Source organism: Moschus berezovskii, chromosome 6, assembly GCF_049115385.1.
Source record: "Moschus berezovskii isolate FMDL1 chromosome 6, NW_MosBer_1.0, whole genome shotgun sequence".
Classification (NCBI taxonomy): domain Eukaryota; kingdom Metazoa; phylum Chordata; class Mammalia; order Artiodactyla; family Moschidae; genus Moschus; species Moschus berezovskii.
In genome coordinates, this window is record NC_142465.1 from 71079659 (window position 1) to 71098513 (window position 18855).

Here is an 18855-nt window from a genome sequence, read left to right on the forward strand (position 1 = left end):
GACCCCATGGACCATACACCACTAGGCTCCTCTGTCCATGGGATTCTCCAGGCAAGTATACTGGAATGGGTTGCCATGCCCTCCTCCAGGGAATCTTCCCAACCCAGGGATCAAACATGCGTCTCTTAAGTCTCCTGCATTGGCAGTGGGTACTTTACCATTAGTGCCATCTGGGAAGCCAGAAACTATTCTGTTTGATCCTATAATGGTGGATACATGTCATCATATATTTTTCAAAACCCATAGAACGTGCAGCATCAAGAGTAAACTCTAATATAAAATATGGGCAATAATGATGTGTCATTGTGGGCTCATTGACTTTAACAAATGTACCACTCTGGTGCGGGATGTTGATAATGCGGGAAGCTTGTACGTGTGTATGTGTGAGCAGAAATTTTTATTCGACATAATAAGAGGTTTCAGGGTAAGAGGTGCAGGGCTGTGCTGCTACTCAAAAATGTCCCCAAATATCCAGGTCTATTAGGTCTTCCTGCTCCATAATTTTTTGTCCTCATTTCCCAAGATGGGTATGTACTTCGAAGCATCATGCAAGCGTTCCAGACATGAAAATGGGTGAAAGTCAAAAGGGCCTTCTATCAATGAGGTTTTCTTTTTACTCAGGGGAAAAATGTCTCCCCAGGAACTTCTGCTTTAGTCTCATTGTCCAGGAGAGTGTCATATGGCCTCCTGTCACTGTAAGAGAAGCTGGAAGAGAATTTCTTTTTCTAGCTTGCTTAGTAGAGGAAGGAAAGTAAAAGGGAGGTTAAGGAAGTCGATCTGCAGTATTTTCTACAGTTGTCCTGCACATCATTAGATTTCTTTAAGTATCTGAAATACTGATATATAGGTTCTTTTTGCGTGGACTTTTATTTTTAATTTTAGATTTTCATTTTGGGCCTTCATTGCCGCGTACAGGCTTTCTCTGGTTGTGGTGTGTGGGCTTCTCTTGTGGCACAAAGCCTTCTCCTTGTGGTGCCCAGGCTTCCCTAGTTGCAGTGTGCTGGCTTCTCCAGTTGCCACATGTAGGCTTAGTTGCCCCAGAGAATGTGGGATCTTAGTTCCCTGATTAGGGATTGAACTCACATCCCCTGCATTGGAAGGCAGATTTTTAACCACTGGGCCACCAAGAAGTCCCAAGTTGGGGGGAAGGGTGGTGTTTTATCTTTCTCTCTCTCTCTCTGTGAAATCACTCCTTGTCAATGGCCTCAATCTGTTCCCCAGCCTACAACTTAAAGAAGTAGGTCTTTGAGTGTTGGGACAAGATTCTATGTCCCAACTGCAGTCTTCACTTATCTGTCACCAAGCTTGGATGGCTGTTTAAATGTTTGTACCAAAGTTATGTCTCTGCCCTCTTTCTTCCCTTGAACCTAAACATCCTATAAGCCTAGCATACTAGACAGCAGATGCCAGCAAATTTTTTTGGAATAACTATTATATTATGAGTTGAAGTCTAACTTTAGTTCCTTCTTTCACACAGTGCTTTTTTCTCAATCTTAGCCTGCAGGTGCCATACTTCTGGTCACTGTTACCTGTTTCTAGAACCAGACCCAGTATATCTGTTTATTATTTGGTGTTATTTTTCCATTTCAAGTTCTCTGAAATGCTTTTCTTGTTTAAGAAACATTTTTAAATAATTTTTTTGCCATACTTCATGGCATGAGGGATCTTCTTTCCCCAACCAGGGACTGAACCCTCACCCCCTGCAGAGGAAGTGCAGAGTCTTAACTAATAGACCACTAGGGAAGTCCTGCTTTCCTTTGTTAAATATACAGTTTAACCACATCTCTTTGGTTTTTCTCTTCTTGTATTTTGACCAGCATGTTGAAGTGTTTGAAATAGTGTGTTAATGTGTGAATTAACCAAGCCAACTGTGACTTAAGTTCTTGATCACAAAACTCTTTTGTATGGTTTTGCGCTTGTTTGTGCAATTAAATCATCATAGTACATTTATGAGATATTTTAAGGTGCAGACAGTGTACTTTTACATTCCTTAAGAGGCTTAATGGTACTCAGTGCTGAACTGTAAAGATAGATGCATAGAGGTGACGATCACTGGAATTATGGGTACTAGAATATTGAGTTCTTGTTAACTCTATTGAGGGTTTTAGAGAATTTCCAAAATATCTCAATAATCACCTGACCTAGTGATTTAAAGCAGCAGCTGTGGAATCAGACAGACCTGAGTATAAAGTCTTGTTCTGCTATTTTTAGCCAGTATGAATGTGGAAAAGTTTCTAAAATTCTCTAAACTTCTGATTCCTTACCTAAAAGAAAATGGATCTAATAATAGTACTGACCTCATAGAATTGTGGCAGAAATAAATGAGACACACGCTCTTAGCACAGTGCCTGGAGTGCAGCAAATCAGTTACAGAGGCTACCTGTTACTAATTTACTAGAATTGAATAAATTAATAGTAATTTATTGATAACAGGTAATCTCTATAGCTGTTAATTTTCTGGCCATTCACGAAAAGTTAAATTATATTCTTTTCTAAATTTCTTTTTTTCAGAATGTAGATCCAGTATAGCCAAGGTCAACATGGCTAACCCAAGGTAACCAGCAAGTCAACTTTTAATTATAATCTGAGCCAACAGCACATGCCTTCTTTGTACTTTTGACTATTGACTATGACTTTATTGCAGGATTTTCTGAGAACTGCTACCCACCTAAGGTCAAATTCTTATCAGTGTTGTGCAATTAATAAGTCCCATGATCACCAAATTAGAAAGGCCAGTTTTAATTTCTTTTAACTTGTCAATCATTGTAGACTCTCTTCTCCCATCTCAGCTTTGCCAGTTCTCTGGTTTCCAGCACTTTCTATTCCGTGTCATCTGAAAATGTTGGTCTGCCTGGTCAAGAAAAACAAGTCTTCACTGAGTAAAAGAAAAATTAATTGCACTGAAGCTGAAGATTAATGTCTTGCTTCTCCACTGTACTCCCCCACCAAAGTGTTCAAAACCCTGGTTAGTCACTTCATGCACAAGTCATGCATTCTGATCAGAGACATGCTTTAGGACTTTGACCATGATGTCATCCCATAATTCTAAGCAACTTAAAGGAGCATTATTATGTAATTTGCCTCTTAGATATCACAATAACACTTTACTAAGAAGCGGAAATAACCATTTGTTTCTTTTTTCCCCATCATAGTAGCTGTCATCAAAAAATCACAGTAGTTATGAAATAATTGGCAAGTTATTTCTGTCAATTGTGAAAACTGAGTAGGCAATGCAAAATGAATCTTTTGGGGGAACTTTTTATTTATTTTTCAGTTAAAATATATGAAATGATTTTGAATTGATTTTCAGAACAGAAAAAACTAGCTAGGTACCTAATAAAGGGATAAAATAATTTCACTATTTTTTTTTTTGGACAGGTTTCCCTACAGCTGAGTTAAATTAATCCATTTGATTATTTTAACCAGTTACAGAAAACTTGTCTTTGCCATTCTGCCTTTACTCATTCCCACCCCCACCCAACTATGTGATGACTGTCCATGTACAGACTAGGCTTTTTTAAAATGGTGCTGTCATCTGCTGCATTCGTCTGCTCTGTGGGTTTTTCAGATATGTTTAACTTTTTGAACCCAATCCCAGTAGAGGGGGTGGGGGTGTTTCCAGCATACCAAGCAATTCACAAAGCACACCAGCTGGGTGTCCTATAGTTCAACAGAATTCTGACACAATCTACCTGGAGACGGCATCAGGCTCCACAAGTTCAGGGCTCAGTCCCACCAGACTGTCCTCCACTTCAGGTGTCAATTGCAAGTCCAGCCTTCTGATGTACAGGCTGTAAATCTGAATCTCCCACGAAGCCCTCCTGGGGGTTGGTTAATTTGCTAGAATACCTCATAGAACTCAGATAAATATTTTACTTATTGCCTTACCAGTTTATCGTAGAAGTCTTTCGTTAAAAATGGCTATTCTTCCCAGCCTTGGAAGTTCTAGTTCAGTACACCTGGAAGCACCCCTGAGTGAATTTGAACCCAGAGTCTTCATGCAGCCCTTTGAGAAACACTGTTTGTCATGGTGTCCATCAAGAGATTGGCCAAGGATAAGCCAAGGATAATTCCCAGGGAGAGATGACTTGGTGGACTGTCAGCAGAGACGCTCCTGGCCATTGTAGGAATACTGAAGGGGAGATCTGGGTACCTCAGCAAAGCAGTCCACGTCTTGAAATATCAGATCCTTTCACTTCTGCTAGTGAGTTCTCCTCATACGGGAATAGCTCCTGTCAGGATTCTGTTTTGCCTTTTATTCTGGGAAAATTTACAAGAGGAAGATTAGTGGGATGAAATTATAACCACCCCCCATCCTGCTTTAGCTAGTCATGTCACTACATCCAACACGTACCATCTCCCTCTTCTCTCAGCCTTTTGAACTGAATTCCTCTCACTTTGCACTCCTGCAAGTCTAGGTGACTTACCTGGAAGGGTGACTCAGACCATCTTCTTTGAGTGGTCTGATCCTCTGGCCATAATGTCCTTCTCAGACTTTGTCTGCTTTCCCCATCCATTTAATGACAAAATTGAATGAAGGAATCATGAAAGATGCCCTAGTGGATCAACTAGATTGCCAAATCTGTTCTTCCTGGTCTCATTATATAACTGCAGTTCTTCCTTCTCCTTCTAATCAGGATAATTATTCCTGACAGTATGTTGATTCCTGTATTTGACTGCAGTTCTCTTGGAACAAGTGTGCTCAAGTGACTAGGCAGCAGCCATAACCCATAAAGTTTAGTGGGATTCAAGTCACATCCCCTGGTGGGAGTCTTCTGATTCTGGTAACAGACTCCTCTAGACACAAAGAACCTAAAATTGGAGTGTTAGAAAGCACAGAATTCCGGGGAGGGATCAGTGGGAATGACAGTAAGTGGGGCTGTTCCTTCCTCCACATCCTGGTTCCAAAATCTTGTATTCTATCTGTTGGAAACATAGCGCCATACAATAATTGATATTTTTGATTTAGGTTAGACACTATGATGATCAAATGCACCACCTGGAGTTCTGGCCCTTGACGGGGGTTTCTTTTATCCCCGTCTTTTAGGACTACTCCTGAGTGAAACTGTTATGCAATGGCAATCATTTTGGCTTGCATCCACATATAAAGTTGACCAAACCACGAACCTTGTTTGACATAACTCTCATGAAAGCATCATTGTGAGCTGAGGGAGAGGCACTGGAATAGTTGATGCTGGCCATTACTGGGAGACTATCAAGATGAGCCATAAGCAGCCACACTTCCAGCAACTGGGGAGTCTAGAGTGATAAGCCTTACATAGCATTCCCTCTGCCATCATTCTCACCAAGTCTGTTCCTCCTTCATGCCTCTTCTTTTGGTGACACCGTCATCCATCTATTTAGTGAAGTTGTAAAGTGGAAGTCATTCTTGACTCCTCCATAAATTTTGCCCCTTCATCCTAAATGCATTCAACCACCAATTGCTTCCTTTAAATTATTTAAAAATTATTTTATTATTATTTTTATTGGAGTATAGTTGCTTTACAATGTTGTGTTAGTTTCTGCTGTACAGTGAAGTGACTTAGCTCTGTGTGAGCTCTTGGCCGTCCCTCACATGCCCCCATCCGCCCCATCTCGGTCACCACAGATCATCCAAGCCGAGCTTCCTGCGTTGTACAGTAGGTTCCCACTCGCTCTCTGTCTCACACATGACAAGGCACATCTGTCAGTCTCAGTCTCCCACTTCATCCCACCCTCCTCCCCCCGCCTGTGTCCACACTTCCATTCCTCGCCTCTGCATCTCTACTCCTGTCCTGCAAATGGATTCATCTGTATCGTTTTTCTAGATTCCACTCACATGCATTAATAAGAGTCTATCATACAGAGTAAAGTAAGTCAGAAAGAGAAAAGCAACCACCAATTATTGATTGCTATTTCTCTAGATGTTTATAGACTCTGTCCCTTCTTCTCTGACTCTGGCTGAAGCAACTGGAATGTACAGATCTGAAATGAAAAAAGCAACACTACATCCTCATTTTAAAAAGCAGATTAATAGGGGGGGCAAGACAGGCAGTAGGAAAAATTTAGAAGATTAATGCAAGGAGAGAGACAGTAGAAGCTTGAAGGTTGTTACAAGTTGGAGTATAGGGAAGTAGCTAAAATACAGCAATATTAAGAAGGCAGACTTGACAACCTGGGAGTGAGCGGTAGAGGAATGCAGAATGACTGACTTCTAGGTGTCAACTTGAACAAGGTGGAAAAGGAAAATAACACTGAATTCTAGGCTCTGTGCTAATTATTTGCACGTGTGATCACAGGCGATCGTTGGAGACTTGTATTTCTTGTATTTCACTCATTTTAGGAATTAACTGGCTTGGCTTTGGATTTCTGCATTTAGCTGTCTATCTGGAAAAGAAATGTTTAATTTGGCTGTGAATAACTATCAGTCTTGCAGATAGCATTCTTTAGTCAACATACATTTTTATTTTTTCATTTATTCTGTATCTGTAGAATCTAATAAGTACCTGGCACACAATAGACACACAACAATTATTTGCTGCACTGAGGTAAACCGTTTTGAAAAACCATTGTTTAACTGAACTATTAAATAACTATTTACTAACTGAGACCATGGACCATTTGCCTCTATGAACGATACATAGGCTGTTAAGAAGCTGAATAGGCAATGTGATCAGGGTACCATTTGGTTCATATCCATCTCCACTTTCCACCATGTTTTCTGGGTTGGAATAAACTCTGAATGTCCAGAGTGGAATCTTAATAACAGCAAAACAGTCACTTAGATTGCTTGGAAATTAGCTTGGATAATTCATCATTGTAGAAGACTTGGTCAGAACAGGCGAAGAGAAATGGAATTTGGCTCCAACAGTTCCTAATAATCTTCCTTAGTTTAATAACACTGCTTTAGTAGAGCCATGGAATGCTAGAATTGGAAAGGGCCTTAGAGACCATAAAATCCAATCTCTTCCTCTTACAAATGAGGACACTGAGACCTGGTAAGGCTAAGAAAAGTTGCCCAGTGTTTCATAGCTACATAGTGATAGTGTGGGACTCAGAAGCCAGTGCTCTGTCTAGGTCAGGAAGCATAAATTGAATGACTAATGCATTTCAGACACTTCGCTACTTTCTGTTGCTACAGAAATCAATCCCCTGACCACTAGTCTCTTATCTGATGGGAAAAAGACACATAATCAGATTTTAACACAACAGATTAAATGGTAGAATATAGATGCAATCATATCTAATTGTTATCATTTGTTGAGCACTTACTAAAATCAGGAGATGGCCAATCACTTTCTATAGCTTTGTTCATTTAATCTCCCCATGAACTGATTTATCTATTAACTCCTTTCCACCTCCAGGCTCTGGACTGGAAATATACACTGAGAAGATTTCTTCAAACCAAAAATCCATGTTCAGAGTCCAGGCTGTTCCCTTTGACCCCAAATCTGAAGATATGTACTGCCCAGATTGTGGGAGATCACCAGACCCTTCTCCCATGAACAAGGCTGTAAGGGAAAAATAAACAGCTCTGGGAACCTTCAACAGGCCAGTATTGGGGGAAAGATCTGCGATCATCGTAGCTCGCCATGTTTATGATTTCTTTGGGGATCATATAGAAGCATTGTAAGACCAAAAGTTCACATTTGAAGCTATTAAAAGGCCTTTTAAGGTTTACAAGGCACACATTGGTTGGGGTTTCTGACACCCAAGCCATGAACACTGCTTTTACTGCTTCATGGGGATTGACTACTTAAAACCTATGACAACAGCAGTTTGCATTTTGACAGTTCCCTAAATACATAATTCCCATGTCCTAAAATGCTTTACAGGAGGGCTGGGCAAATTGGCTGTTAAAATCAAGGCATGTCAATGAAAACAGAATCAAAAAGCCAAGATTTACTCTGTGATTTTTACTGATCCACATGGGGAAAATGTCTTCCCTGTATCCTCAGCCATTCCACTGAACTGATGTCATCTCAAACAAGAAGGTCTCAAGAGGTTGCTGCATAATGGTTTGCATAATTTTAGTGTTTATCTCCTTAAAACTTTTGCTACCAACACAAGAAATTTATTATATAATTAGCTAAAATGAGTAACGTCTTTAAGAACTTTTATTGTAAGTTCTCCCCTTTGTCACTTGATCATTTATTGTTTCAGTTCAGTTGCCCAGTCATGGCTGACTCTTTGTGACCCGATGAACTGCAGGACGCCAGGCTTCCCTGTCCATCATCACCATTTATTGTTTACTAAGCACTATTTTGGAGCTCCTCAGGTGGCCCTGGTGGTAAAGAACCTACCTGCAATGCAGGAGACATAAGAGACATGACTTTAATCCCTCAGTCAGGAAGATCCTTTGGAGGAGATTATGGCAACCCACTCCAGTAGTCTTGCCTGGAGAATCCCATGGATCGAGGAGCTTGACGGGCTACAGTTCATAGGGTTTCACAGAGTCAGACATGACTGAAGCGACTTAAAACACCTGCACACAAGCACTATTCTGGACCCTGGAGAGAAGAAGCAAAGAAAAAATAGTTGTATTTTCTAACTAGACAGTACATAGATTCTACTTATGAAAATGAGTGGGTGTGGAAAACAAATAATGATCCTGGTAGTAAGTAAGGTAATGAAGAAGAGAGAAAGGAGGGTAATGGAGTAAAGAGAAGTGTGTGTGAAGGCTCCTCAGTTCATGGGATTTTCCAGGCAAGAATACTGGAGTGGGTTGCCATTTCCTTCTCCAGGGGTCTTCCCAACCCAGGGATCAAACCTGGGTCTCCTGCATTGTAGGCAGACACTTTACTGTCTGAACTACCAGGGAAGCCATAAGTAAAGTATGAAGAAGAGAAAAAGGAGGATAATGGAGTAAAGAGAAGTGTGTGTGAATGTATGTGGGGCGAGTGGCGGTGGTGGGCTTAGCTGGAGTGATTAAGGAACACCTCTCAGTGATGGAGATTCTAATTCAGAGGAGGGCACAGCTCTATGAGATCTGGGGCAGAGCACTTCAATTAGAAGGAATAGCAAGTAAAAAGACCCTGAGGCTAGAAGCAGGAAAGCATTTTTGACTTTTAATTTTAAGGTTGTCAGTTCTTTTTCAGCAATAAATATTTTGAAGTTCTAAAGATATATTTTGGTATAAATCTGACATCTGGAAAGAAGTCATATTTAAATAGAAACAAAACCAGAGTAGCTAAGATGTAATAATGGGGTATAGGGGAGGTGGGGCTAGAGGGCAATTAAGAGAGAAGCAGCCAAAGCTGCATCATAAGGCTATCTAAGGAATCAAGATTTCACTCTCGTTTCACTCAGAAGACATTGGAAGACTTGAGCAAAGAAGACATTGACTTGTTTTATAAAAATCATATGGTTTCTGTGTGGATGGTGTGGGGTGACAAGGGCAGGTCAGGGAGGTCATTGAAAAGGCAGGTGAAGGTCTTCAAGTAAGAGATAATGGGAGGTTGGGGTTAGTAGATGCAAACTATTACATATAGAATGGACAAACAACACGGTCCTACTATATAGCTCAGGGGACTATATTCAATATCCTGGGATTAAACCATAATGGAAAAGAATAGAAAAATGAATGTATATATAACTGAGTCACTTTACTGTACAGCAGAAATTAACACAGTGTTATAAATCAATTGCGTGCGTGCTCAGTCACCAAGTCCTGTCTCTTTGCGACCCTATGAACTGTAGCCTGCCAGGCTCCTCTGTCCATGGAATTTCCAAGGCAAGAATACTGGAGTGGGTTGCATTTCCTTCTCCAGGGGATCTTCCCAACCCAGGGATCGAAACTTCATCTCCTGTGTCTCCTGCACTGGCAGGCATATTCTTTATCACAGAGCCACATGGGAAGCCCTATAAATCAACTATACTTCAATTAAGAAATGATATCTGGAAGTTAGTCAAATGAAATCATTTGGTTTTAATAATAATTCAGATATATTGAACTGTATAGACACTTTAAAAGGGTGAGTTGTATGGCATGTGAATGTCTCAATAAAACTATTATATTAATAAAAATAAAAGTTCAAATACTAAAAACAAAGGTTGATAATAACCCTTTAATGAATAAATAATGATTACTTCCTCGGTGCAGCTGTCCCTGACACTGCCTTTCCCTCCCCCTCCCCCACCAGCAGATAAAACCAATCCCTTCCCAGTGTTTGTGAAGCACTTTGCAGGTGCCTCTCTTGGGAACTTATCAGTTGAGTCATGATTAATGATAAGTTTACTTGCATGTCTCCATGTAATTTGCAAGTTACTATAGATGTGTCTTATCTGTCTGGGTCTCCTCAACTCTTAGTTGCGGACCTGATTTATAACAGGTGCTCAATAAATATCTTAAAGTAATAAATGTGTGGATAAATGAATGAATAAATGTAGTGGCACTGTGTTCAGTATTCTACAAACATGATCCTATAGCTGATTTTAATCCACATACTTTGTAGACTGTCCCAGATTATTGTGGCAAGTTTTCTATTAACTTATTGATTTAATTAATGGAGAATGAGAAGGTGGCAATATAAAGCAGTTGGATATGTATGTTTCCTAAAGATATCATTTTGTCTGAGGGATAATTTTGTAAGCTAAATTTTAAATCTCTGATTTATGGGGTAACATAAATGTTATGTATAAAGTTATGGATCATCAAAGCAGAACATACTCATCTAATTAGCTGCTATCCCATGGCCAGCAATCATTCTGAAATCCTAAAATGCATCCCTGCGTCACCTCCTTGTGAAACCCAAGGTGGACTCTCAGGTGAATGGGTAGCCCAGTGTTGGAAGTGAGTAAGACTAAAACCCAGAAATCTCAAAATCTCCAACTGTCTTCAGTCATTTTTAGAAATAGGGATGTTGGCCAAATTCATGCCTTGTTGTAATTCTGATCATTCTTGAGAGTATTTAAAAAATAAAACTTTTTGTAGTGTAAAATTCCCATATCTCCACTTCTCAACAGCAAGAGGAAAAAAAAATCTCATGGGTTGGATTTAAGCAATTCTAGTTGAGAGTGGGGGTTCCCTGGACATGTGTTATTGTGCAAACCACTTCACAGTGCTGAGATTCATTGCTTCATCTGTAAAGTGAGAATAGTAATGGCTAACTTATAAATTTCAGAGAGGGTTAAAAAAAAATAGTGTGTGGAAAATACTTTGGCTATTGCCTGGCTATTGCTAGTGAATGTCCATCTTCCTGCCCTGCTCTCAACACTGCATATCATGGAAATCTCTCCACACACCTTCAAGCGTAAGCATTCCCTGTGTCCTCAGTTGCATCTTCCTCTTGAGCCTGAGAGACAGTGTGGGTTAATGAAAAGGCAATGGACTAGAAGTGGTGATGTTTGACTTGTAGTTCTGACCCTGCTGCTAACCAATTCTGAAACACTGAATAATTCACTTGGTAAAAGTGAAAGTCACTCAGATGTGTCCAACTCTTTGTGACCCCATGGACTATACAGTCCATGGAATTCTCCAGACCAGAATACTGGAGTGGGTAGCCATTCCCTTCTTCAGGGGATCTTCCCGAACCAAGGATCGAACTGGGGTCTTCTGCATTGCAGGCAGATTCTTTTCCAGCTGAGCCACCATGGAAGCCCAAGAATACTTGACTGGGTAACCTGTCCCTTCTCCAGTGGGTCTTGCCAACCCAGGAATTGAACCGGGGTCTCCTGCATTGCAGGTGGATTCTTCACCAGCTGAGCTACCAGAGAAGCCCAATTCACTATATATTTATTTCATTTGTGAAAAAAAAAAAAAAGTGTATTGGTGATGGACGGAAAGTAAATTTTTGGTGCTGAGCTCCTTGTAGGGTCCGTGGAAGTATAAATGCAATATTGTATATATGAAACTTACGTGATGTTATAGCTCAGTGTTACCTCAATTTAAAAATTATTTTTAAAATAAGTTTATAGGGCTGAATTAATTCTAAGTCCTCTTCCTTAATCTTAGTAAGTGTTTGCATTTATGAATACAGTGTCTAACAGAACTAGGCAGCAAAATTTCACTGGAAGCTGTTGCCATTCATTTGTTGATGTTCTTCATTGAGGACATTCCTTAAGAAACTAAACAAAGCAAAACAGAAACAACAGAAAATTATTTTTTTGCCTTATTGATCATTAAAATTTGTGTTTAAGCTAAGTAGGTTTCCCTTTGCCTAAGTATACCTACAGGCACAGACATATTTATTAACAATTTGAAGTCACACTAAGATTGGATTCGGTTCAGTTCAGTTCAGTTGCTCAGTCGTGACCGACTCTTTGTGACCCCATGAATCACAGCATGCCGGGCCTCCCTGTCCATTACCAACTCACGGAGTTCACTCAAACTCATGTCCATCAAGTCGGTGATGCCATCCAGCCATCTCTTTCTCTGTCGTCGCCTTCTCCTAACGCCCCCAATCCTTACCAGCATCAGAGTCTTTTCCAGTGAGTCAACTCGTCGCATGAGGTGGCCAAAGTATTGCAGTTTCAGCTTTAGCATCAGTCCTTCTAATGAACACCCAAGATGGATCTCTTTTAGAATGGACTGGTTGGATCTCCTTGCAGTCCAAGGGACTCTCAAGAGTCTTCTCCAACACCACAGTTCAAAAGCATCAATTCTTCGGCGATCAGCTTTCTTCACAGTTCAACTCTCACATCCATACATGACCACTGGAAAAACCATAGCCTTGACTAGACGGACCTTGGTTGGCAAAGTAATGTCTCTGCTTTTTAATATACTATCTAGGTATAAAGTTAAAGTCATAACTTTCCTTCCAAGGAGTAAGTGTCTTTTAATTTCCTGGCTGCAATCAGCATCTGCAGTGATTTTGGAGCCCCAAAAAATAAAGTCTGACACTATTTCCCCATCTATTTCCCATGAAGTGATGGGACCAGATGCCATGATCTTTGTTTTCTGAATGTTGAGCTTCAAGCCAACCTTTTCACTCTCCTCTTTCACTTTCATCAAGAGGCTTTTGAGTTCCTCTTCACTTTCTGCCATAAGGGTAGTGTCATCGGCATATCTGAGATTATTGATATTTCTCCCCGCAATCTTGATTCCAGCTTGTGCTTCTTCCAGCCCAGCGTTCCTCATGATGTGCTCTGCATATAAGTTAAATAAGCAGGGTGACAATATACAGCCTTGACATACTCCTTTTCCTATTTGGAACCAGGCTATTGTTCCATGTCCAGTTCTAACTGTAGCTTCCTGACCTGCATACAGGTTCCTCAAGAGGCAGGTCAGGTGGTCTGGTATTCCCATCTCTATCAGAATTTTCCACAATTTATTGTGATCCACATAGTCAAAGGCTTTGGCATAGTCAATGAAGCAGAAATGGATGTTTTTCTGGAACTCTCTTGCTTTCTCCATGATCCAGCGGATGTTGGCAATTTGATCTCTGGTGCCTCTGCCTTTTCTAAAACCTGCTTGAACATCTGGAAGTTCACGGTTCACATATTGCTGAAGCCTGGCTTGGAGAATTTTGAGCATGACTTTACTAGCATGTGAGATGAGTTCAACTGTGCAGTAGTTTGAGCATTCTTTGGCAATGCCTTTCTTTGGAATTGGGATGAAGACTGACCTTTTCCAGTCCTGTGGCCACTGCTGAGTTTTCCAATTTTGCTGGCATATTGAGTGCAGCACTTTCACAGCATCATCTTTCAGGATTTGAAATAGCTCAGTTGGAATTCCATCACCTCCACTAGCTTTGTTCGTAGTGATGCTTTCTAAGGCCCACTTGACTTCACATTCCAAGATGTCTGGCTCTAGGTCAGTGATCACGTTATTGTGATTATCTTGGTCGTGAAGATCTTTTTTGTACAGTTCTTCTGTGTATTCTTGCCACCTCTACTTAATATCTTCTGCTTCTGTTAGGTCCACACCATTTCTGCCCTTTATCGAGCCCATCTTTGCATGAAATGTTCCCTTGGTATCTCTAATTATCTTGAAGAGATCTCTTGTTTTTCCTATTCTTCTGTTTTCCTCTATTTCTTTGCATTGATCGCTGAGGAAGTCTTTCTTATCTCTCCTTGCTATTCTTTGGAACTCTGCATTCAGATGCTTATATCTTTCCTTTTCTCCTTTGCTTTTCACTTCTCTTCTTTTCACAGCTATTTGTAAAGCCTCCTCAGACAGCCATTTTGCTTTTTTGCATTTCTTTTCCATGGGGATGGTCTTGGTCCCTGTCTCCTGTACAATGTCATGAACCTCCGTCCAGAGTTCATCAGGCACTCTATCTATCAGATCTAGTCCCTTAAATCTATTTCTCACTTCCACTGTATAATCATAAGGGATTTGATTGAGGTCATATCTGAATGGTCTAGTGGTTTTCCCTACTCTTTTCAATTTAAGTCTGAATTTGGCAATAAGGAGTTCATGATCTGAGCCACAGTCAGTTCCTGGTCTTGTTTTCGCTAACTGTATACAGCTTCTCCATCTTTGGCTGCAAAGAATATAATCAATCTGATTTCGGTGTTGACCATCTGGTGATGTCGATGTGTAGAGTCTTCTCTTGTGTTGTTGGAAGAGGGTGTTTGCTATGACCAGTGCGTTCTCTTGGCAAAACTCTATTAGCCTTTGCCCTGCTTCATTCCTTGCTCCATGGCCAAATTTGCCTGTTACTCCAGGTGTTTCTTGACTTCCTACTTTTGCATTCCAGTCCTCTATAATGCAAAGGACATCTTTTTTGGGTGTTAGTTCTAAAAGGTCTTGGAGGTTCATAGAACCGTTCAACTTCGGCTTCTTCAGCGTTACTGGTTGGAGCATAGGCTTGGATTACTGTAATATTGAATGGTTTGCCTTGGAAACGAACTGAAATCATTCTGTCGTTTTTAAGATTGCATCCAAGTACTGCATTTTGGACTCTTGTTGACCATGATGGCTACTCCATTTCTTCTAAGGGATTCCTGCCCACAGTAGTAGATATAATGGTCAACTGAGTTAAATTCACCCATTCCAGTCCATTTTAGTTCACTGATTCCTCGAATTTCTACGTTCACTCTTGTCATCTCCTGTTTGACCACTTCCAATTTGCCTTGATTCATGGACCTAACATTCCAGGTTCTTATACAATATTGCTCTTAACAGCATCGGACCTTGCTTCTATCACCAGTCACATCCACAGCTGGGTATTGGTTTTGCTTTGGCTCCACCCCTTCATTCTTTCTGGAGTTATTTCTCCACTGATCTCCAGCAGCATACCGGGCACCTACCGACTTGGGGAATTCCTCATTCAGTATCCTATCATTTTGCCTTTTGATACTGTTCATGGGGTTCTGAAGGCAAGTATACTGAAGTGGTTTGCCATTCCCTTCTCTAGTGGACCACATTGTGTCAGACCTCTCCACCATGACCTGCCCATCTTGCGTGGCCCCACACAGCATGGCTTTGTTTCATTGAGTTAGACAAGGCTGTGGTTCGTGTGATCAGATCGACTAGTTTTCTGTGATTATGATTTCAGTGTGTCTGCCCTCTGATGCCCCCTTGCAATACCTACCGTCTTATTTGGGTTTCTCTTACCTTGGTCGTGGAGTATCTCCTCATGGCTGCTCCAGCAGAGCGCAGCCGCTATACCTTACCTTGGATGAGGGGTATCTCCTCAGGGCTGCCCCTCCTGACCTTGAACGTGAAGTAGCTCCTCTCGGCCGCCGCCTCTGACCTCGGGCGTGGAGTAGCTCCTCTTGGCACACTTCTGCGCGTGGTCGGTTGCACCGCCGGAGCCAGCGTCTCTCGCGACTGGCTTATTATTATGCTTGGTTTCACAGTAGGTGACACTAAGTGGCACTGATGACATTTAAGGGCAGGGTGAGTCCTTGAAATCCAGTTGTGATTCATTCAGATGCCATGTCAGTGTGCTGATAACGGCAGGGAGAAAATTAAAATCAGGAATTTGTTCATACTTTAGTTACCCAGGGAATTTTTTTTCTTTCTTAATATATTGTGGCTGTAAAACTTGTGGAGAAAATAAATCCTGCCTTTATTTTTAATTTTTCTTCTTTTTTATTGAGGTGTAGTTGATTCATAAAATCCTGCTTTAAAAAATTACCAGAATTAGAATCAGTAAGTTGAATCCAGGAAGTTATTGAAAATAAGGTCAATATAAGAATTAATTATATTTTTGTATTTCAGATACAAACCAACTGGAAAATGAAAATTTTTTAAAGATATTATTTGGATAGCATAAACAGCAGTCCCCAAACTTTTTGTCATCAGGAACTGGTTTTGTGGAAGGCAGGTTTTTTACAGATGGGGAGGAAAATGTTTCAGTAGATTGGTACCAGTCTGTGGCCCAGGGGTTGGGGACCCTTGCATTAAATGACATCAGATGTCTAGAAATAAATCTAGCAAAAGATGTGCAAATATTTTTAAGGGATTTTAGAGAAGACCTAAAAAAGTAGAGGGATATATTATATTCAAAGGCAGATAAGTAGGTAAAAGGAACACAAAGGGAAGCTCCAGACAAAGACCCACACATACGTTACCATGACATATGACAAATATAAATACTGCATATAGTGCAGAAAGCTATCTTTTCAATAACTTTCACTGAACCTATACATATGGAACATCTAAATCTTGACTTCTCCACCTCACCCTATACATAGATATCAATTCCAGTAAAATATATATCTAATTGTTAAGGATAAAGTATGGAAAAAAGAAAAAAGAATGAGAAAGACTAGAGATCTCTTCCAAGAAAGTTGGAGATACCAAAGGAACATTTCATGCAAAGATGGGCACAATAAAGGACAGAAATGGTATAGACCTAACAGAAGCAGAAGAAATGCCAAGAAAACGCAGAAATACTTTACAAAAAGGTCTTAATGACCTGGATAACCATGATGGTGTGCTCACTCATCTAGAGCCAGACATCCTGGAGTGTGAAGTCAAGTAGGCCTTAGAAAGCATTACTACAAACAAAGCTAATAGAGGTAATGAAATTCCAACTGAGCTAGAAGATGATAACTGTTAAAGTGCTGCACTCAATATGTCAGCAAATTTGGAAAACTTAGTAGTGGCCACAGGACTGGAAAAGGTCAATTTTCATTCCAGTCCTAAAGAAAGGCAATGCCAAATAATGTTCAAACTAGCATACAATTGCTCTCATGTCATATTCTAGCAAGGTAATGCTCAAAATTCTTCAAGCTAGGCTTCAGCAGTGTGTGAACTGAGAACTTCCAGAGGTACAAGCTGGGTCTGGAAAATTGTGTCAGAGATCCAGTTGCCAACATCTATTGGATCATATAGAAAGCAAGGCAATTCCAGAAAAACATCTACTTCTGCCTCATTGAGTGTGCTAAAGCCTTTGACTGTGTGGATTACAACAAACTGGAAATTTTTTAAATAGATGGAAATACCAGATAACCTTACCTGTCTCCTGAGAAATCTGTATGCAGATCAAGAAGCAACAGTTAGAACCTTACATGGAACAGTGGACTGTTTCAAAATTGGGAAAGGAGTATGTCAAGGCTGATGTACAATCCAAATACATACAATAATATAATAATAGAATGGATAACTTACTTGTGTGATAATATTATAGTATATTATTCAATAATGAAAATAAACTACTGCTCTGTGCAACAGTATGGATGACTCTTATAAACATAAGTTAAATCCCAACACTTCGGGCTATGGAATATGAAAGAGTTGTTAAAAATGCCCTGTTCATGAGTACATGAAGTTTAAGAGAGACTGAACTAATCCATGTAGTTAGAATAGTGCCTGCCTTTAGGAAGAGGAGATAGGTGATGACCTTGAGGAGAAATGAAAGGAGCTTCTAGGGTGTTGATAGCATAATGCTTCCTGATCTTGGTGGTAGCTGTCAGGATGCATTTGCTCTGTAGAAGTTAATCAAAATGTCCACATATGTTTGCCTACTTTTCTTGATCTGTTATGTTTCCACTGAAAGTATATTTAAACTACTGGAAAAAGACTGTGCTTTTTTCAGGGAAGCTCACATAAAAACTTACCAGATTATCTAGTCCAGGGATCAGAAAACTATAGCTCTGTTTCTATATAGAACATGTGCTAAGAATGTTTTTTATATTTTACAGGTTGTAAAAGAAGAAAGAAGAGGAGGAGGAGGAGGAATGAAATGTGCAGCAGAGACCAAGTATGGCTTTCAGAGTCTAAAATATTTACTATCTGTCCCTTTAGAGAAAAAATTGACTGGTTCAACACATTTCTGTTGTACAGATGATGAAACTGAGGCCACAAAAAAAATGACACGTCCAAAATCATCCAGCAACTTATTAGGAAAATCAAAACTAGAAGTTATTATTATTTTATTTTTATTATTGGATTACATGGTACTTACTAATGTGCTTAATCTTTATCTTCAACCCAGACCTCTCACTAGACCTAGGTACCCATCTTCACATTGCCCACAAGCAACTTAAACTCAACTTAGCATCTTCCTTATCTATACTTCCCTTACTCCCAGCCTTCTCTTCATCCTTTATTCCTTTCACATCCACCTCCCTGTCCAGTCACCATTCAGGAACCAACAGGGAGTTTTTAACAACTCTTTCATGTTCCATAGCCCAAATTTAATTGATCACTAAATTTAATTAATCACTAAATTGTCAGTTCTATGTGTTAATATACCTCAAAACCACCCTCTTCTCTATTCCAACCACTACTGCCTTTGATTAGAACTTTAACTTCTATTTTCAGAACAGTTAATTAGTCTTTACATTGGTTTTCCTGTCTTGTTTTCTTTCAGTTTATCTACAACCAGGATAATCTTCTTAAAGAGGAGATTTCGTAGCCCATTTGTCTGTTTAGAGCTTCCCTGGTGGCTCAGATGGTTAAGTGTCTGCCTGCAATGTGGGAGACTTGGGTTCGATCCCGGGGTTGGGAAGATCTCCTGGAGAAGGAAACGGCAACCC